The sequence below is a fragment of the Chiloscyllium punctatum genome, chromosome 8 (assembly GCF_047496795.1).
Source record: "Chiloscyllium punctatum isolate Juve2018m chromosome 8, sChiPun1.3, whole genome shotgun sequence".
Classification (NCBI taxonomy): domain Eukaryota; kingdom Metazoa; phylum Chordata; class Chondrichthyes; order Orectolobiformes; family Hemiscylliidae; genus Chiloscyllium; species Chiloscyllium punctatum.
The window spans coordinates 39,883,183-39,905,379 of NC_092746.1; the positions used below are offsets into that span (position 1 = coordinate 39,883,183).

The window sequence follows — 22,197 nt, forward strand, 5'->3', positions numbered from 1 at the left end:
GCAATCCGACTCAATTTTGTTACTAGATGTTACTATTCAGGACCCTTTCAAGTGTCTGAATGAAATTTATATGTGAGTTACTGGGACAGAATTTAGTTTTCATTTCCAGATCAAAATATAATTTGCTAGAAGAGTCAAGAGGTTTTTTTTAGATTAGATTAGATTACTTACAGTGTGGAAACAGGCCCTTCGGCCCAACAAGTCCACACCGCCCCGCCGAAGCGTAACCCACCCATACCCCTACATCTACACCTACCCCTTACCTAACACTACGGGTAATTTAGCATGGCCAATTCACCTGACCTGCACATCTTTGGACTGTGGGAGGAAACCGGAGCACCCGGAGGAAACCCACGCAGACACGGGGAGAACGTGCAAACTCCACACAGTCAGTCGCCTGAGGCGGGTATTGAACCCGGGTCTCTGGCGCTGTGAGGCAGCAGTGCTAACCACTGTGCCACCGTGGTGGCACCTAACTCTCAGCAGTTAGGTAGATGTAAAATGCATGAAATAGCATTTTATACTTTAAAATGGCATATAAATTATATTGTATGACTGAATCATAGTTTTCTTTGCTAATTCCAAATTGTGTTGAGTTATTCTAGAGAGATTTTCACTGCAAGGCCTAGCAAGTTCTGCTTCAGGGTCCTTCCAAACTTACCTTATTAATTAATTACCACACCTCCATGGTACCTTTCACATTTGATTTCCACCCTGTCTTACCACATGTCATTCTGACAAAAACTTACCACTCAGCAGATGTCCCAGAACACACCAGCGTCCCTTGCATCATGCCATCATTAAAATTTTGTTGTCCAGCTGGACAAGCACTGTCAGTCCAGAGCCTGCCTTTCTGATATTTTCCCTGCGCATGGCAGATGGAAGACTTCAGTGCTATGCTTTTTGGGCAGGGCCCATGGAGTCCTGCTGGTGGTGCTGACTTGGAACTTCCTCCACCTGACAAACAGCGATGTAGAATCACAGAACTATACAGTACAGAAGTGGTCCTTCATCCAATCAATTGTGTACCACCAAAGCCACACTAAATCTACAGTAGTTCTACATTCCAGCACTAGGCCCATAGCCTCATGCCAGCCCAATCCAAGGTTGCAACCCTGAATAAAGTACTGCTAGCCATTTCGAGAAATGCCCAGTATTGCAGAAAAAAAAAGATCACTAACCTTGTCCATTCACTGGGGCAAGTTCCACCATCTTCTCTCACACACTGCCACTGTACCCACCTCCCAACAAGGTTCATGCTCCACCACTCTACTATTGCATGCTACATCTTCCCCACATCCTCTTACCCACCCAAACTTTGATAGCATTAACACTGCACTCACTCATTAGGGAAAACTCCCTACCTGTGCCAACAATAAAGCTGTATCATGCCCTTTCATCACTCATAAAAACTACATTTCTCTCATTCCATGAGACAAACAGTGCACAATAGGGCAGAAAGAGTCAAGAGAAATCAAACTGTGTAATATGAAGTTCCTCATCCCTTATGATGAGAGGATCCTGACTCTGAATGTCATAAATTGGACCTGAACTGGTAGAAGAGACTGCCCTTGGCTTACGTGCAGGAAACCCCTGAACATAGGCTATCTCTCTATAAGAGAAAGTGGAGATGCAGCCTGGACCATTCCATAAGTTTGGTGTGTGTCCCTGCGTGAACAATGTCCTTGTTTCAGCATTGCAATGATAATTGCTGATGCAGTCTAAGGTGCCGCATTGAAGTGCAGAGATGTCCTGTAGGTCAGAGAAGTGTCTTGAGGGTTGTTAGAAACTGGCACATGTCAGATGCCAATGCCTGTGAGCATGGGGTGTGTGTGTGGCCAGTGCCCATGCAATGTGCCATGTTTTCAACATGAAAGTCGATCACAGCAAGCAGCAAATTTCCTGATATCAAACTTGTTTGGCAAATTTGATCAAATGGGAGGCTGAGTATTAGCGAGAAAAGTTGTGGCATTAACAAGGCATTTAACAAACAATACTTCTTGTCAATTGTCAACTTGACCATTATCTAGCAAGAATTGGACAACACTGCTTGTGATCAGGAAAAAGATAGACTGAGATGATCTTGACATTGAGATGGTCCTCACTGTATTTGTTGCCCGATTCTACCACACATCTTGCCATAGCCAATGTTACTCAGATGAAAGATTCCACCCTTTGTTTTTTTTCTTTGAACTTACATTGTGACAGTTTTAATGATCAAATTTAATGTAGTGGCCTCAAATCTTTGTGTAGAATAAATGTATTTAACATTAAGCAGGTAAGTGAACAGTACTTCCAGCATACCTCTTTAAAATGTCAGAAAAAGATGACATTTCTTTTGCACTCACTTCAAAGAAAATTGATTTGTTTGGATAGAGTTCCTTTATTTCTTAAGTGGCTTTTTGTCAACAGTTCATTGCTTCCTAGGCTTTCCATCCTCGCTGCCTTAAAACTGACTGTTGTTGCATAATATTGCAGTTCAAAGTTCGAAAACTATTATTTGCATGTGGTCAGTCATAAATAGTATTCAAAACTGCACTAACGTATAAAAACATAACTGCCAACCAAGCATGTAAGCAGCATTGCATGATGCTTAAAATCGAAAAGAATGGCTTGACCTATTGATGGGTTGCAATCAATTTGAGTCATTCACTAGCTGGGACTTTATTCAATGGTAATGACAGCGATAAGGTTATGCATTTCAACAATCTGATGTGAGCATTACCTGCAGACTGCAGGAGCAGATATCAATAGCTAGTTTTGCACCTCTGGGAATTAAATTGGGCTGTGTGGTAGCTTTTTTTAAGACTCGAGTACTGTCTCTGATATCACAATGTTGGCAGTAGGAAGCATGTGTATATGAGGTAAAAACAATGACTGCAGATGCTGGAAAGCAAATACTGGATTAGTGGTGCTGGAAGAGCACAGCAGTTCAGGCATGCCCTCCAACGCATCTCGTCCACATCCCGCACCTCTGCCCTCAAACCCCACCCCTCCAACCGTAACAAGGACAGAACGCCCCTGGTGCTCACCTTCCACCCTACAAACCTTCGCATCAACCAAATCATCCGCCGACATTTCTACCACCTCCAAAAAGACCCCACCACCAGGGATATATTACCCTCCTCGCCCCTTTCCGCCTTCCACAAAGACCGTTCCCTCCGCGACTACCTGGTCAGGTCCACACCCTCCTACGACCCACCCTCCCATTCTGGCACTTTCCCCTGCCACCGCAGGACCTGTAAAACCTGTGCCCACACTTCCTCCCTCACCTCTATCCAAGGCCCTAAAGGAGCCTTCCACATCCATCAAAGTTTTACCTGCACATCCACCAATATCATTTATTGTATCCGTTGCTCCCGATGTGGTCTCCTCTACATTGGGGAGACTGGGCGCCTCCTAGCAGAGCGCTTTAGGGAACATCTCCGAGACACCCGCACCAATCAACCAAACCGCCCCGTGGCCCAACATTTCATCTCCCCCTCCCACTCTGCCGAGGACATGGAGGTCCTGGGCCTCCTTCACCGCCGCTCCCTCACCACCAGACGCCTGGAGGAAGAACGCCTCATTTTCCGCCTCGGAACATTTCAACCCCAGGGCATCAATGTGGACTTCAACAGCTTCCTCATTTCCCCTTCCCCCACCTCATTCTAGTTTCAAACTTCCAGCTCAGCACTATCTCCTTGACTTGTCCGGACTTGTCCGACCTGCCTATCTCCTTTTCCACCTGTCCACTCCACCCTCTCCTCCTTGACCTATCACCTTCATCTCCTCCCCCACTCACCCATTGTACTCTATGCTACTCTCTTCCCACCCCCACCCTCCTCTAGCTTATCTCTCCACGCTTCAGGCTCACTGCCTTTATTCCTGATGAAGTGCTTTTGCCCGAAACATCGATTTCGCTGCTCGTTGGATGCTGCCTGAACTGCTGTGCTCTTCCAGCAACCCCTAATCCAGCATGTTTATATGTACATCTGCAATTCAGTCACATGTCAAATGGGTAAAGACAAAGAAATGAAGTCTTTTACAGATAGTTGAAATACATGTTTAACAATTTGCATTTGCCAATAAGTGACCACCACTTTTCCCTGTTGCAACATTGCAGATTATCTAGGGGAAAAATCAATGTTCAACATTACACAAGGAAAAAATATATTGAATTCTTTGAGTATCAACATTTATGCATAGTAAATAATGTTGCAACCAAAATATTGGCCATTAGAAATGGAGATGGATCAGTTTGAGTGAGCTATTACACCGTAACATCAATTTAACAGTCACTCATGTTAAATTGATGTTCCCTGTAACTGCGTTGTCATGATCTGCATAGTGCTGAGTTTGTACTCTTTTTCAATGTCAGAACCAACTCCCCTGTCAGCTCAGGAAAGAGAAATTCCTTGCAGTCTTTAACTATCTCATCCTACTATTTCTGTGGCAGTGGTATCATTACAGGCCTCCTTTACTTTCAGCTTTTGTCTTTTCTGAAGCTTGGTCTAGATTTCATTGTTCTTTAGCCCACCAATGCAGTATCTTGAAAGTTGATTCCTAAGCTTTTGCCTCACCCACATTAGCAAGAAATATATTTAAACTCAGAATGTAATCTTTAAAGTGAGTGCAAGAGAAATGTCATCTTTTTCTGACATTTGGTAATTGTTCCTTTCATGGATAGCAGCTCTCAGTGCAATTTACTTCGTAGTCATGCCATAATGGAGTTCAAAATCTCATTAATTTTTGCATATTTCATATACCATGGTCTCTTGGGCAACACTGGTTAGAAATTAGAGCAAAGGCATCTATCCCATCATACTGAGGGAAATAATTCCATTGTCCTCACCCCCTATCCTATTTTGTTTCAATGAAATGTGTTCCCTTTCTTAGCAATTACACTGGTCTACTTTTGTAGATTTGCATTCCCTCATTGTCTCCAAATATGTTTATTTTTCTATTTTATTCATCAATTACATACAGTGCTAATTCAATGACTTGTACCTGAACACAACATGCACACAGGGTAATCTTTTAAACTAATCAAGTTTCCTCAAAATCAACTTCAGAAGTTCTAAAACATGTGTCACATTTGTTGGATCAGAATCCCCTCCAAAATGGATTTCAAGAAATATGAAAAAGAACCTCATAGCCCATGCACTTAGTGCTGCAAATGAAAATCAACCATTAGCACAAATACACAGGGGTTAAATTCAGAAAATGGCTCAGTGTTTGAGATTCAATATTGTCTGCCTGCTATCATGGGGAAATGGTTCAGCAAACTACTAATGTCTGATGCAAACAACAGATTGGTCACCTAACATAATACTACAGGTCAAAAAGCAAAGAACTGTGGATACTGGAAATCTAAAACAGAAATAGAAATACTTGGAAAAATTCAATAAGTCTGAACTCTAAAGAAGGGTCACTGGACCCGGAACATTGACTTTGTTTTCTCTCAACAGATCTGCCAGATCTGCTGACTTTTCCCAGCAATTTTGTTTCTGACAATAATATTGGAGCCTAGCCATTGTTACTGTGATGAGTTCCTATTGAAGCAGGAAATGGATAATTCAAACCATTGTCCATCCTGGGAGAGCTAGATGTTGTGGGGTGTTGTAGAGGTTTATAAAATCATGAGGGGCATGGATAGGGATAAATAGACAAAATCTTTTCCCTGGGTTGGGGGAGTCCAGAAATAGAGGGCATAGTTTAGGTTGAGAAGGGAAAGATACAAAAGAGACTTTTCACGCAGAGGTTGGTGTGTGTGTGGAATGGGCTGCCAGAGGAGGCTAGTAAAATTACAACATTTAAAAGGCATCTGGAATGGTATATGTATAGGAAGGGTTTGGAGGGTTATGGGCTGGGTGCTGCCAGGTGGGACTAGATTGGGTTGATATATCTGGTCGGCATGGACAATTTGGACCAAAGGGTCTGTTTCCATGCTGTACATCTCTATTACTGTATGACTCTATAACTTTGAATACTAGGAGAAATCCTTTGAACCACTGTGAACAGTCTGGACTGTATATCTTTTGTGAAAAGATATTGTTTCACTGATCCAAACTGGCTGGACTGTGTGTGAAGTACACCAAGGAGGATTAACTCTCAGATATCCTGATCAGTAGCAAAATGTTTGGTGTGGTTGTGATGTGTTTGCCATAAATAAGTAAAAAATTTACTGCAGTCAGACAAAGGATCAGGTTTGGTCAGCCTAACTCAGGCCCAGGAAAATTAGATTTCTGCTCAACTCAGTCCATTAAATATTTAACCAAATGCCTTTGAAGGTTTTATTTCTTTTGTTGATCCATTTCACAATAGTCGCTTCTCCTCACGGTTGTACAAATAAACCTTTTGACATTGTGACGAGTTTAGTGGCTTGTTAGTTCCTTGAGATGTGTTGAACAATCATTATTATTGACCTCTTGACATTCCTGAATATCATATGCTGCAATTTTATTACCAGACCTAAAAAAGCATCCTCTTAAATGTTAAATAAAGCATCAATCCTATTTGGTTTAGAGGTCAATATCAGGTAAATGCTGAGTTTTTTTTATTCATTCTATGGAATGTGGGTGTCGTTGGCTGGCCAACATTTATTAGGAGAAAGTGAAGACTGCAGATTCTGGAAGTTAGAGCCGGGAGTGTGGTGTTGGAAAAGCACAGCAGGTCAGGCAGGATCCAAGGAGCAGGAGAACCAATGTTTTGGGAAAAAGCCTTTCATCAGGAATGAGGCTATGAGCCAAGGGGGTGGTGAGATAAATGGGAGGTGAGTCGGGCTGGGGGTAAGGTAGCTGAGAGTGTGATAGGTGGATGGAGGTGGGATATTGGTGATAGGTCGGAGAGGAGGGTGGAGCAGACATGTGGGAAGGAAGATGGACAGGTAGGACAGGTCAGGAGGGCTGTGCCGAGCTGGAAGGTTGGAAGGCCATCCCTAATTGTTTTTGCGAAGGTGGTGGTGAGCCGCCTTCTTGAACTGCTGCAGTCCACCTGCTACAGGTTGACCCATTATGCCACCGGGGAGGAATTTCCAGGATTTTGACCCAGCGACAGGGAACAGCAATATATTTCGAAGTCAGGATGGTGAGTGAATTGGAGGGGAACTTGAAGGTGGTGGTGCTCCCATGTATCTGTTGCCTTTGTCCTTCTAGATGAAAATGGTCGTGGATTTGGAAGGTGGTATCTGAGGATCTTTGATGAATTTCTGTAGTGCATCTTGTAGATTGTACGCATCTGCTAGTGAGCATCAATGGTGGGGGTAGTGGATGCTTGGGGATGTGGTGCCAATCAGGCAGGCTGCTTTGTCCTGAATGGTGTCAAGCTTGTTGAGTCTTGTTGGGGCTGTACTCATCTAGGCATGTGGGGAGTATTCCATCACACTCCTATAAGACCATAAGAGATAGGAGTGGAAGTAAAGCCATTTGGCCCATCTGCCATGATTGAATGGCAGAGTGGACGGCACGGTGGCACAGTGTTTAACGCTGCTGCCTCATAGCGCCAAAGACCCAGGTTCAATTCCTGCCTCAGGCGATTCTCTGTATGGAGTTTGCACATTCTCCCTGTGTCTGCGTGGGTTTCCTCCGGGTGCTCCGGTTTCCTCCCACAATCCAAAAATGTGTAGGATAGCTGAATTGGCCATGCTAAATTGCCCGTAGTGTTAGGTGAATGGGTAAGCATAGGGGAATGGGCCTGGGTGGGTTGCGCTTCGGCGGGTCGGTGTGGACTTGTTGGGCCGAAGGGCCTGTTTCCTCACTGTAAGTAATCTAATCTAATCTAATCAAGTCCACTCTGCCATTCAATCATGGCAGATTGGGCATTTCAATGACACTTACCCGCACTCTCCCCATATCCCTTAATTCTTTGCGAGATTAAGAATTTATCAATCTCTGCCTTGAAGATATTTAACGTCGCGGACTCCATTGCGCTCCGTGACAATGAATTCCACAGGCCCACCACACTCTGAAGAAATGTCTCCTCATTTCCATTCTAAATTGATCCCCTCTAACTTTAAGGCTGTGCCCATGAGTTCTAGTATTCCCACCTGATGAAAACAATTTCCCAGCGTCCACCCTTTCTAAGCCACGCATTATCTTGTAAGTTTCTATTGGATTTCCCTTCAACCTACTGAAATCTAACGAATACAATCCCAGGATCGTCAGCCGTTCAGCATATGTTAGGCCGACCATTCCAGGGATCATCCATGTGAATCTCTGCTGGCCACGCTCCAGTGCCAGTATGTCCTTCCTGAGGTGTGGGGCCCAAAATTGGACACAGTATTCTAAATGGGGCCTAAAGAGCTTTATAAAGTCTTAGTAGCACCTCACTGCTTTTACATTCCAACCCTCTTGAAATAAATGACAACATTACATTTGTTTTCTTAACCACACACTCAATCTGCAAGTCAACCTTTCGAGAATATTGAACTAGCACTCCCAGATCCCTTTGTACTTTGGCTTTTTCACCGTTTATAAAATTTTCTCACCGTTTATAAAATAGTCCATGCCTGTATTCTTTTTTCCAAAAGTGCAAGACCTCACATTTGCTGATGTTGAATTTCATCAGCCATTTCTTAGACCATTATCCTGAACTATCTAAATCTTTCTATAGTCTTCCCACTTCCTCAGAACTACCTGCCTGTCCAGCTAACTTCATATCATTAGCAAACTTCGCCAGAATGCCCCCAGTCTCTTGATCCAGATCATTAGATTAGATTCTCTACAGTGTGGAAACAGGCCCTTCGGCCCAACAAGTCCACACCGCCCCTCCGAAAAGCAACCCACCTAGGCCCATTCCCCTACATTCACCCCTGACTAATGCACCTAACACTATGGACAATTTAGCATGTCCAATTCAACTGACCTGTACATCTTTGGACTGTGGGAGGAGACCGGAGCACCCGGAGGAAACCCACACAGACACGGGGGGAATGTGCAAACTCCACACAGACAGGCAGGAATCGACCCAGGAACTTGGTGCTGTGAGGCATCAGTGCTAACCACTGAGCCACCATGCCGCCCATCAATTATATATAAAGTGAACAGCTGGGGCCCCAAAACTGAACCCTGTGGGACAACATTTATCACCAGCTGCCATTCCAAAAAATAACCTTTTATCCCAACTCTCTGCCTTCTGTCAGACAGCTAATCTTCAATACATGCCAGTAGCTCACCTTGAACACCATGGGCCCTCACCTTACTCAGCAGCATCCTGTGAGGCACCTTATTAAAGGCCTGTTGGAAGTCTAGGTAGATAACATCCACTGGGTTTCCCTGGTCTAACCTATTTGTTGCCTCTTCAAAAAATTCTAACAGGTTTGTCAGACATGACCTCCCCTTACTAAATCAATGCTGACTTTGTTCTAATTCGACCCTGCATTTCCAAGAATTTAGAAATCTCATTCTTAACTCTGGCTTCTAGAATTTTACCTCCAACCGAGGTTAGGCTAATAGGTTAATCCTGGCTTCTGTTTTGTAGACAGTGGACAGATTTTGGGGAGTCAGGAAGTGAGGTAATTGCCACATAATTCCTGGTGATTATGTTCTCACACTGGAGAGCTTGAGCTTGTTGGAGTACAAGGCATGTGTTTTCTATCAATTTATTTTAATATTCTTATGGGGAGGGAGATCTCTAATAGAGGTAAGAGCTGGCATTCAAAATTGTTCCTGTTACCTGAGTAACCTGGTGGCAACTCCATAAGAAATGATATATTTTCATAGCAGCGCAAGAGCAATGCATGAAGATGGCTATGAAGTAGTGAGACTGCTTATATACAGACACAGTGGAAAGTAGACAGTGAAATGCTGCATGCCCTGCCTCAGAAAAGGATAATCTTCCTGGAGGAACACTGGTACTATGTCCTTCCCATCAGCAAAAATTTGGAAAACAAGTTAGAAAGGTGTGAACATGATAAAAGGAAGTGCTGGAGAAACTCAGCAGATCTGACAGCATCTACAAAAATATTCGATTTCAGATCCTCCGCATCACTTTTATTTGAGAACCTTTAAAACAGTTACCTGACATCAGCCACATGTGGTATTTTGATACAAAATATAGCCACCTGTATCTGCAGTCACTCTCTCAGTGAAATGAATTAGTGCAGCGTGCTCAGTCAGCTATAAACAAATAAGGCACAGTAATTTATTTTTACCTCATTACCACATCTCTGAAGACCTCCACACCTCTGAATTATCTTGTGTTTGTTTGACATCCATAATTGAATGAGAAGATTTTTTCCAAATAGTTAATTGAGAGACCAAAGTAATTTCCTGGCACAACTTTCGTTCCTTAGACCCTGATTTCAAGTCATTCCTTGGCAATGAGCTGAGATTGTCACCGGTCGTTCACAATCTTGGTTTTGCATTGAGACTGAGGTGATTTACTAAGCATGTACTAGCATTGTTGTGTCTTGGTCAGGAAGGATCTGAAAGGGCTAATGCTTGATTGTGCGCAATAAACAATATCCACTGTGATGATGTCATGAGGACTTGGGGAGAGGAAAGTAGGATCGCACGAGAGACAGACCAAAGGCCAGCTTCAAGTTGGATCTGACCTGCTTTTAATGTACAGGAATATTGCAAGTTTTGAAGCACAAATCTTCAATACTATTGCCGGAATGTTGTCAGGACTCACAGCCTTCATAGTATCCAATGTCTTCAAACATTTCTTGATATTACATGGAGTGATTCGAATTGGTGGAAGACTGACATCTATGATGCTGGAGGAAGCCGAGATGGGTCATCCATTTGACACTTCTAACTGAAGATTGTTGTGAATGTTAAGTCTTATTTTTTGCACTGATGTCCTGGGCTGTCCCATCATTAAGGATGGGGCTATTTGTAGTGCCCTCTGAGTTGTTTAATTATCTGCTACAGTTCATCTCCATTCTAAAGCATAATCTCTTCATTCTGATCCTCAGGTCCTAATATCTCCTACTAAAGAAAACGTCTTCTCCAAGTCCAGTCAATCCAGGCCTCTCAATGTGCTGTAAGTTTCAATCAGAATCCCCCTCAACATCTTACTAAACTCTTCTGAGTACAGACCCAGAGCCTCAACTACTGTTCATACGTCAAGCCCTTTATTCCCATTCTGTAAACCTCCTCTGGAACTCCTTCAGGACCAATACATCCTTCCTTAGATATGGGGCTCAAAACTGCTCACAATATTCCAAATACAGTCTGCCCAGAGCCTTATACATCTTCACCAGTACATCTTTGTTCTCGTACTCCAGCATTCTCAAAATGAATGCTAATGCTACATTTGCTTTCTAACTGCCAATAGAACCTATGTGTTAACCTGAAGGGTTGCCTGAACTGGGTCTCCTATGTCCCTTTGTGCTTCATGTTACCAAAGTCTTTCCCCATTTAGGAAAAAGTCTATGCCATTATTCTTCCAAACAAAGTGCATAACCTCACACTTTTCCACATTGTATTCCATCTGCCACTTCTTTGCACGCTCTCCTTGTCTGTACAAGTCCTTCTGCAGCCTTCCCCTCTCCTCAATACTACTTGCCCCTCCATATACCTTTGGTTTCATTTGCAAACCTAGCAACAATTCCCTGTTATTCATCTAAATCATTAATGTAGAACATAAGTAGTTGTGGTCCCAACACTGACTGCTGCAGAACTCCATTAGCCATCATGAAAAAGACCCATCTATTCCTACTCTTTGTCTTCTATCAGGCAGCCAATTCTCTATCCAAACCAGTACCTCTCTCCTAATACCATGAGGCTCTTATCTCATTTAGCAGCCTTCTGAGTGGTACCTTGGCAAAGGCCTTCTGGAAATCCAAATGGATCATGCCCACCTGCTCTCTTTTGCCTAACTTGCTCGTAACCTCCACAATGAATTCTAACAGATTTGTCAGTGATGATCTCCCTTTGATGACACCATGCTGACTCAGTTCTATTTTACCAAGCACTTCCAAGTACTCTGCATTCTTCTCCTTAATAATCAACTCTAAATTCTTACCAGCAACTGAGGTCAGGCTATCAGGCCTGAAATTTCCCATTTTCTGCCTCCGTCCCTTCTTAAACCGGGGTGTTACATTAGCCATTTCCTCTGGGACCCTCCCTGGCTCCAGTGAGTTCTGAAAGATGATCACACATGCCTTCACAATCTCATCAGCTATCTCCTTCAGAACATCTGGTCCAGATGACTTATCCATTTTCAGATCTTAAAGCTTGCCCAGCACCTTCTGCTCAGTGATGGCCATGACACTTACCCGCTGCCCCCAACTCTTGAAAATTTGGTATGTTATTACTATCTTCCACCTATTCAAACTCTGTCCCAGTTAACATGGTAATAGTGACACATAACACGATGGTAAATATTCTCATTGTGAAAGCAGGACTTCATCTACAAACTCTGTGCAATGGTTACTTTCACTAATACTATCATGGACAGATGCAACTGGCAGATTGATGAGAATGAAGTCAAGTATGTTCTTCCCTCTTGTTGTTTCCCACACCACCTGATGCAGATCCAGTCTAGGAGAAATGTTCCTTAGGACTCAACCAGTTGTTCAGTGGTGCTACTGCCCAGCCTATCTTGGTTGTGAACATTGACATTCCCCACCTTTCACTCTACATTTCACATCCTTGCTATCCTCAGTGCTTCCTGCAAGTGGTGTTCAACATGGAGGAGTACTGATTCATCAGCTGAGTTGGGAGTGGAATGTGGTAATCAGCAGGAGGTGGGGAGTGGAGATGTTGGCGAGTGGTGGAGATTGAAAGTGAATGAAAGAAGAGTTTGCAGGCATAGTGATTGTAGCTTTTTAGAGGGTTGGTGATCACAATTACCTCGTGCTCATTTTTATACATAGTGGCCTTTTAAAGACAGCACAGACACAAGGGATGCCATATTTTCAGCAGATATCTGCTGATTGACATCTTGGGGGAATGGAATGTGTTAAGATGGTGCTGGAATTGGACATTCCTTAGGGGATCCCTCAAAAGAAAACTTGCATAAGATTCAGGCCGCATCTTTAAAGATTTTCTTCCACCATATTCAATTAAATGAGTAGTATAAAAAGCAGCTGATGCTTCAAAAATTAAAGAATCAAGATGAATGATATAGATGATTGATCAGGAAGTTCTGAGTAAGAAACATGTAAGATATGTACAATGTCCTCACTGATTCTTGAAATCAAATGTATGGACTGGATTTCAATAATTCACCAGACTTTTGAATAATGACTTAAAAAGGTAAGCTAATTTATTCTGTATGCAGATTGGGACTAATCTACATACAATATATTGATTGATAAGATTCCTTTGCTATGATGCCTCAAGTGCAGACATCAGTTCCCTTGTGATTAGTAATTTAGTTTTCTTTTTAAAAATTCGTTATTTTTGCTATACTTGTCATGTTAATTATATGTATATTTTACTAGAAGAAGACTTTAATCCTATTGACAAACATCTGGTAGAGTCATCCCAATATTGATTGATATGTGATTTTGACTCATTTTGTTTGATGTCTAAAACACTCTACCACATTAAAGGACAGCAGTGCAGAATATAAGGAGATAACAGAGGAAAATTTAATATGTTCTTGACATTAGGGGAAGAAATGATCTTGTGGTGGAAGTGGAGACATGGGGAAGTGGGGAACTGGATCGAGGTTTGCCTCCAACAGAGTGTTTTAACTGAGTTGGAAATCATACAGTACACAAGAAGACCTTCAGCTGACCAAGACTGTAACTGCCACTAATACACTACTACCTGAACTAGTCCAACTTCCCTGCAGTAGGCCCACAGCCTTGAGTGTTAAGACATTTCAAGTGCTCATTCAAGTACTTTTTAAAGATTATGTGCTTTTCCACCTCATCCTGCCTCTCAAGCAGTGCATTCCAGATTTCCACCATTCTCTGAATGAGCAAGGCTTTTCTTCTAATCCCCTCTAAATATTCTGCCTTTCAGTTTAAAATTATGCTCCTCTGTCATTCGCCCTTCAACTAAGGGGAACAGCTGCTATGTCTTGACCTTGCCCATGCCCCTCATAATCTTACACATCTCTATCTCATCCCCCCTCAAACAAGTCTGTTCTGAAATTATCCATCCACCCTTCATAGGTAAAATGCTCCAATCCAGACAATATTATGGTCAATCTCCTCTGCAACCCTTCCAATGCCCTCACGTCCTTTCCACAGTGTGGAACTAGAATTGCATACAGTACTCCAGCTGTGGCCTAAACAAAATTCAGCACATTTCTAGCGTGACCTCCCTGTTTTTATAATCTATGACTCAATTGATAAAGGCAATCATTCCATTTGCCTTCTTAACCATTCTACTAACTGGTTTTGCCACATTTAAGGATTCTTGAACAAGCACTCCATGATCCCTTTGTTTTCTGAGCTTCCCAGTATATTGCCATTCATTGAGTACTCCCTTGTCTTGTTGCTTCTTCCGAAGAGCATCATTTCATAATTGTCAAGATTAAATTCCATCTGCTACTGATTGACTCATAACAAAAGAAACAAGGTGTAGATATTGTGGTATTAAAGATTCTGACAGCCATTTGTTAGAGCTATTTATGGAAACTGATGCTGTTGAGGATTCTCCATTGTCCAAAACTATTGTCCAGTTGGTCTTCAAATAGTTTTCCAAATATCTATCACCATGATATTGAAGTTTTTTCCAGATGTTCACTTCTATTGACATAGTGTGAGTTTGCCCACAATAGAGTGCTTTAAGGAGTATAACGATGCTTAAATTATATCTGATAACATAAGAAATCCGATGAGAATAATATAATCCAACAAACATTTATGCAGTTAACTATTATACACAGACATTGCATTCTTCAGATAATAAAATGTTTGACGAGATATGAAGCTGTCTTCACCAGTTTCTTCCTCTCCCCTACCCTACCTTATCCCAGATCCAACCCTCCAATCTGTCCTACCTGTCCATCTTCCTTCCCACCTAGCCGTTCCTCCCTCCCCTCCAACCTATCACTATCACCCCCAACTTGCATCTACCTTTTGCCAACCCAGCTATCGCACCCCCACCACCACCCTCCTATTTATTTCTCAGCCCCCTTACCACCTCACCCGCCCCATTCTTGATGAAGGGCTTATGCCTGAAACATCGACTCTCCTGCTCCCTGGATGCTGCCTGATCTGCTGTACTTTTCCAGAACCACACTTTTCGACTCTGATTTCCAGCATCTGCAATCCTTAATTTCTCCCAGTTATGAAATTGGTAGATTACAACAGAGTAGTATGTTTCTAGTTGTGCCTCATGTTTCAAGTGATCAAAAGTAAGGTGTAGTATGTGTTCCTTATACTCTTTAATTTGCATGTTCTGATGCAATGTTGATGTAAAGAGAATGCTTTGTAAAGGTATATGATATATTTTGTCTCTTGAAGGTATAGTAACATACTGACCATGAGAAATGACACAACACAGACAGCTGTTTGACGCATTCCCACTCTTAGGAGGTTACTACAGGGTGGGCCCAGCAAAACAGTGCACAACCAATATGTAGTTTAAGGTACCATTCAGAGGTTACTGAGATTGCTCATCTGCATTTGGTAGCATTAATATGGTTCCTGCTATGTTTGGAGGCTTTCCACTCAATGGATATGGCTTCCCTGTAACAGTCTGATGGATTCTGAGAGCTAGAGGCCTCATTCACTAAAAAGGAGGCTGTAGAAAACAAAAGCTACATCCCCTTCGATCAGAAGTGCCTGCCTGCTTAGTTCCTCTAAAATATTTATTAATCATTACCTCTCCAAGATTGCCTCCTTTCTCAGGTGCTGTTGGATTTTCCTAACTGCTTCTGCAGCACCCACCTTCATCAATGAGATGGTTGTGGCATTAAAAACCCTTACTAGCAGCATTGGAAGCTGGTCCACAGCATGTAACTGGATGGTAAGGTCAGAGGCAGTCAAAGTTTACACAATTTCTGGCAAAATAGATTCCCATTCTGGCTCCTAAGCCAGTGTGCTCATGGGACTCTGATTTAATCTTACAATGGGTCTGGAACACCACAGGATAATCATACTCTTGATGTCTCTCTAGTTTAGATTGACTTCAGCTGTGCCTACATTAGATGCCTAGTTATCTATCTGATGTGTCATGTATCTATCTGAACCACAGCAGGCAGAGATAGTTCCATGTGCTAATAGAAACATGATTTGGAGATGCTGGCGTTGGACTGGGGTGTACAAAGGTAAAAATCACACAAAACCAGGTTATAGTCCAACAGGTTTAATTGGAAGCACACTAGCTTTCGAAGAGACGCTCCTTCATCAGGTGATAGTGGAGGGCTTGATCGTAACACAGAATTTATAGCAAAAATTTACAATGTGATGTAACTGAAATTATACATTGAAAAATTGATTGTCTGTTAAGCCTTTCATCTGTTAGAATACAGTGATAGTCTCACTTCTTTCATGTGTAAATCACAAAACCTTTTTTTAAAAGTTGCATTCTCGGCTTAGCTGTTAACAATGGTGATAGCTAGACAATATGTTGAAGGTCTGGATTAGTGGTGCTGGAAGAGCACAGCAGTTCAGGTAGCATCCAACGAGCAGTGAAATCGACGTTTCGGGCAAAAGCCCTCGATTTCGCTGCTTGTTGGATGCTGCCTGAACTGCTGTGCTCTTCCAGCACCACTAATCCAGAATTTGGTTTCCAGCATCTGCAGTTATTGTTTTTACTTCCAATATGTTGAAAGTGTTAGCCCCCTGTGTTCTCCAAGGTAAAAACAATGACTGCAGATGCTGGAAACCAGATTCTGGATTAGTGGTGCTGGAAGAGCACAGCAGTTCAGGCAGCATCCAAGGAGCAGCAAAATCGACATTTCGGGCAAAAGCCCTTCATCAGGAATAAAGGCAGAGAGCCTGAAGCATGGAGAGATAAGCTAGAGGAGGGTGGGGGAGGGGAGAAAGTAGCATAGAATACAATAGGTGAGTGGGGGAGGGGATGAAGGTGATAGGTCAGGGAGGAGAGGGTGGAGTGGATAGGTGGAAAAGGAGATAGGCAGGTAGGACAAGTCCGGACAAGTCATGGGGACAGTGCTGAGCTGGAAGTTTGGAACTAGGGTGAGGTGGGGGAAGGGGAAATGAGGAAACTGTTGAAGTCCACATTGATGCTTTGGGGTTGAAGTATTCTGAGGCGGAAGATGAGGCGTTCTTCCTCCAGGCGTCTGGTGGTAAGGGAGCGGCGGTGAAGGAGGCCCAGGACCTCCATGTCCTCGGCAGAGTTGGAAGGGGATTTGAAATGTTGGGCAACGGGCGGTTTGGTTGATTGGTGCGGGTGTCCTGGAGATGTTCCCTAAAGCGCTCTGCTAGGAGGCGCCCAGTCTCCGCAATGTAGAGGAGACCACATCGGGAGCAACGGATACAATAAATGATATTAGTGGATGTACAGCACCCTGACCTTAAATTTACCTGGAACTCCCGCAAGGAGGTTGAGCAATTCATCAACTTCACCAACACATTCCACCCTGACCTTAAATTTACCTGGACCATCTCTGACACCTCCCTCCCCTTCCTGGCCCTCTCCATCTCCATTAATGACGACCGACTTGACACTGACATTTTTTACAAACCCACCGACTCCCACAGCTACCTGGATTACACCTCTTCCCACCCTACCTCTTGCAAAAATGCCATCCCGTATACCCCATTTCCTCTGCCTCCGCCGTATCTGCTCCCAGGAGGACCAGTTCCACCACAGAATACACCAGATGGCCTTCTCCTTTAGAGACCGCAATTTTCCTTCCCACGTGGTTAAAGATGCCCTCCAACGCATCTCGTCCACATCCCACACCTCCGCCCTCAGACCCCATCCCTCCAACCGTAACAATGACAGAATGCCCCTGGTGCTCACCTTCCACCCCACCAACCTTCGCATAAACCAAATCATCTGCTGACACTTCCGCCACCTCCAAAAATTCCCCACTACCAAGGATATATTTCCCTCCCCACCCCTTTCCGCCTTCCACAAAGACCATTCCCTCCGTGACTACCTGGTCAGGTCCACGCACCCCCCCTACAACCCATCCTGGCATCTTCCCCTGCCACCGCAGGAACTGTAGAACCTGTGTCCACACCTCCTCCCTCACCTCCATCCAAGGCCCTAAAGGAACCTTCCACATCCATCAAAGTTTTACTTGCACATCCACAAATATCACTTATTGTAACCGTTGCTCCCAATGCGGTCTCCTCTACATTGGGGAGACTGGGCGCCTCCTAACAGAGCGCTTTAGGGAACATCTCCGGGATACCCGCACCAATCAACTACACCGCCCCGTGGCCCAACATTTCAACTCCCCCTCCCATTCTGCCGAGGACATGGAGGTCCTGGGCCTCCTTCACTGCCGCTCCCTCACCACCAGACGCCTGGAGGAAGAATGCCTCATCTTCCGCCTCGTAACACTTCAACCCCAGGGCATCAATGTGGACTTCAACAGTTTCCTCATTTCCCCTTCCCCCACCTCACCCTAGTTCCAAACTTCCAGCTCAGCACTGTCCCCATGACTTGTCCGGACTTGTCCTACCTGCCTATCTCCTTTTCCACCTATCCACTCCACCCTCTCCTCCCTGACCTATCACTTTCATCCCCTCCCCCACTCACCTATTGTACTCTATGCTACTTTCTCCCCACCCCCACCCTCCTCTAGCTTATCTCTCCATGCTTCAGGCTCACTGCCTTTATTCCTGATGAAGGGCTTTTGCCCGAAACGTTGATTTCACTGCTCGTTGGATGCTGCCTGAACTGCTATGCTCTTCCAGCACCACTAATCCAATATGTTGAAGGTGTTAGCCCCCTGTGTTCTCTGTCTATGGCCTGATGTTTAGATTGATTCTAATCTAAAAAGTGAGATAACAGAGTTTTACATAAATTCATGCAGGTTTTGAGCGCAGAGTTCTACATGAATGTATAGTTTTTGAGCAAAAAAACTGCATGAATTTATGTAAAACTCTGTTATCTCACTTTTTAGATGAAGGGCTTTTGTCCGAAACGTCGATTTCGCTGCTCATTGGATGTTGCCTGAACTGCTGTGCTCTTCCAGCACCACTAATCCAGTATTTGATTTTCAGCATCTGCAGTCATTGTTTTTACCTTCAACATATTGTCTAGCTATCATCATTGTTAACAGCTAACCTGAGAATGCAACTTTTAAAAAAAGGTTTTGTGATTTACACATGAAAGAAGTGAGACTATCACTGTATTCTAACAGATGAAAGGCTTAACAGACAATCAATTTTTCAATGTATAATTTCAGTTACATCACACTGCAAATTTTTGCTATAAATTCTGTGTTACGATCGAGCCTTCCACTATCACCTGATGAAGGAGCGTTGCTCCGAAAGCTAGTGTGCTTCCAATTAAACCTGTTGGACTATAACCTGGTGTTGTGTGATTTTTAACGTAATAGAAACAGGAATTGCTGGACAAACTCAGCAGGTCTGGCAGCATCTGTGGAGAGAAAGCAGAGTCAATGTCTCAGTTCCTGTGACCCTTAACTCCCCACGGATGCTGTCAATCTTGCTGAGTTTCTCCAGCATTTTCTGTTTCGGTATCAGACTTCCAGCAACCGCAGTTTTAGTTCCCTGTGTTAATAGCTTGTAAGGTGTCTCAGAACCTGTAGATGGAGTTGGTGCAGCATGGTAATTGTGGTCAACCAGGCTCTGCCATCTTCTAATCTCCCTGGCATGCATTCGGGAATGGAGATAGAAACATTGAAACAGAGAGACTAGAAGGGATATTGGAGTTTGTGTTAATCTCACATCAGGCACACACATTGCTGCAAGTACCTCAAACAGTAATGCATCTAATTTTTGTTTACTCTAGTTTTCTGAGCAATTGTTTTGAATAAACATTGTAAATGGATTTTTGTTGCTTCACTGTTTGGTTTGTTTGCAGTAAATTACACAGTTTGGCTGCCTTCAAAACACTGGCTGACTGTGAGAAGTGAGAATTGTCATGTACAATATTACTGTTGTGGTGGCTTTCTGCCTCTCACCATATGTCTCCTGCATAGACTGCTTCCGGTATGGTTTGCACACCATTCTGTTGGTAGAAGAGTGCATAAAGGAGCATGAACTAAACGGATGTTAGTCTGATATCACACAGCCCCATCAGGCCGACGTGAAGCCAAGATTACTTCTTTAGAGAATGAATGTGCAAGTATATTCTGACATCACTATGCAAACAAGAAGAATTCAACTGCAAGATAGGAGTCTTAATAAAAGGAAAGGCATTTAAACTGCAGGTGAAGCAATCTTTTTGGAGCATTTTTGTTGCAAAGTGTTAGAAAGGACAGGATTGTGTTTTGGAGATAGTGAGTAGCTGGAATTTACAGAGTGCTACTGGAAAAAAAGAAACACGCAATCAAAGATTTTCATCTTGCATTCATCAGCATAGAATTGAAAGAATACCCAGTTTCATAGGAAGCAATAATTTATACTTCATATGAAGAGAGTACTGATTGTTTGGTAAGTGAACAGCAGGTGATGTTAGCCATTTCTCAGTGCTACTATACAGTAGCAACAGGATACTGCTGTCAAGCTAAAAATATCTTTTGTCCACTGTACAAGCAAGTAATGTGGTACGTGTAGTTTAGTGTCTGTGTCATGCTTGATATTATGGCAGGACATCCTATTTCCTGGTATTTTGTACAAAACAACACATCGCTTTGGCTGTTAGAATAGGCAGAGCACTGACCATATCCAAATAACTTGAGCTTGCAAAACTCAGAACATAGTGTTTGACATTCAATGTGACTTCATGATTGGTTAACATTTCTGACTGTGCAAAGAATTGTACTAACAATTAATTTAAGATAAGTTGGGTTCACAGTGTGGTTCACACATATTTGCATCCAGGACCATTCTATTGTAAACCGACAGAACATGTCTACACATTGTTTCTTTTTCAACTCATCACAAACTTGAGTCGGACATTCTATGCTGCATTCACCGTGTCAATGCCTTAACCAGTCAGAGTCAAGTCGCCTAATTTGAATTTACATAAAAGTTTGATAGTTAATTTTTGCCTATAGTTATGTCACTACCAATTCAGTCAATTTGCCACCCCACCAGTATTCTCTTTGCCTGCAGTAGATTGTTTTTCCCAATGAGATTTGGTATTTAAACAATTCTGTCCTGATTAGTGAAAGATAAAAATCTCCAGCAGCAAGTTTCTTTTTTTTCAACAATGCTCAAAGGTCTGTATTGCCAAGCGACTGTTTACAAATGAAGCCATATTCTCTTGGGGAGCAGTATATAAAGGCTGAAGCTGGTATGGGGTTTTAGTTACAATGCCACTGGGACTGAGAAATGGTAAAAAAAGATGAAGCAGAGATTGAAGAAAGTGGAAAGTTCTCCACATGTTGGAGATGTCTCATCCATTGGTTTTTGAAAATGATGGGAAATTATCTGGTTGGCCAACAATGCAACCTGCATTTCGTTGTGCATACCTGTCAGCACTATCCTTTATGCCACCCCATAAAAATTCTCTTCTGAGTCTTTTTTACCAGATGTCATCTGTCATCCTGCTCTCCAGCAAAGTGGAAATCAATTCAACCTCCACCCATGCCCAAATCATTCACCATGTTCTGATCCCAATTTTATATCAGCTTGAAAGGTATGGACAATGCCAGTATTAGAGCTGGTTGCTATATGTGGCAGATTCAGTGAAATGTTCTTTTCATCAATACTGTATTGTTCATTTTCCTTCTGTGTATTTGCTGTAATTCAGCTGGTTGTAATTATCTGATGTCTGAAACTATGAACTTAGAAGGCAAGATAAGTGAGGGAAGAGAGTTAATGTGGGATGAAGAAGTACATGGTCAACACCATCAGCAGCTCACTCATCATGGCAAAAGCAACACTGCATCCATCACAACTAGGCCACTCTGCCTGTCTTGGTGTTCAGTTTGGAATAAGTTACACTGCAGCAATATTTTTGTGCAGTGTTCCTTTAAGATACAGTCTGGGGCAACAGATCGCTCTACCATGTGATCAGCAAAAAAGTGCTGGCAGCTCTTCCCCTTTTTAAAATTCATTCTTGAGATGCGGTCATTGCTGCAAGGTCATGAAGAGGCACTAGATGAAGAGACAGCAGCACGGGAGCTGCTCAGGTCAATGGGACAATCATACAAATATGTTGGCTCTAAACTGTGACTACCATTCCCAAAAACCAGATCAACCCAATGTTTAGTCTCTGTTTTTTTATCTAGTATCTCCTAGCATTT

At 43.0% G+C, this 22,197-nt stretch overlaps 1 long non-coding RNA gene across 3 annotated transcripts in view; it reads left to right on the forward strand.

The window, feature by feature from the left end:
* Positions 1–22,197, forward strand: part of LOC140480486 (uncharacterized) — a 67,219-nt gene that overhangs the window by 37,577 nt on the left and 7,445 nt on the right. Inside the window, exon 7 of one of the 3 annotated variants that reach the window (XR_011961310.1) lies at positions 10,901–10,967. The exons of the other annotated variants lie outside the window; for them this stretch is intronic. This is a non-coding gene — a long non-coding RNA (uncharacterized lncRNA). Of the gene's footprint in view, positions 1–10,900; positions 10,968–22,197 lie in introns of those variants that run through there. 3 annotated transcript variants of the gene reach the window in all.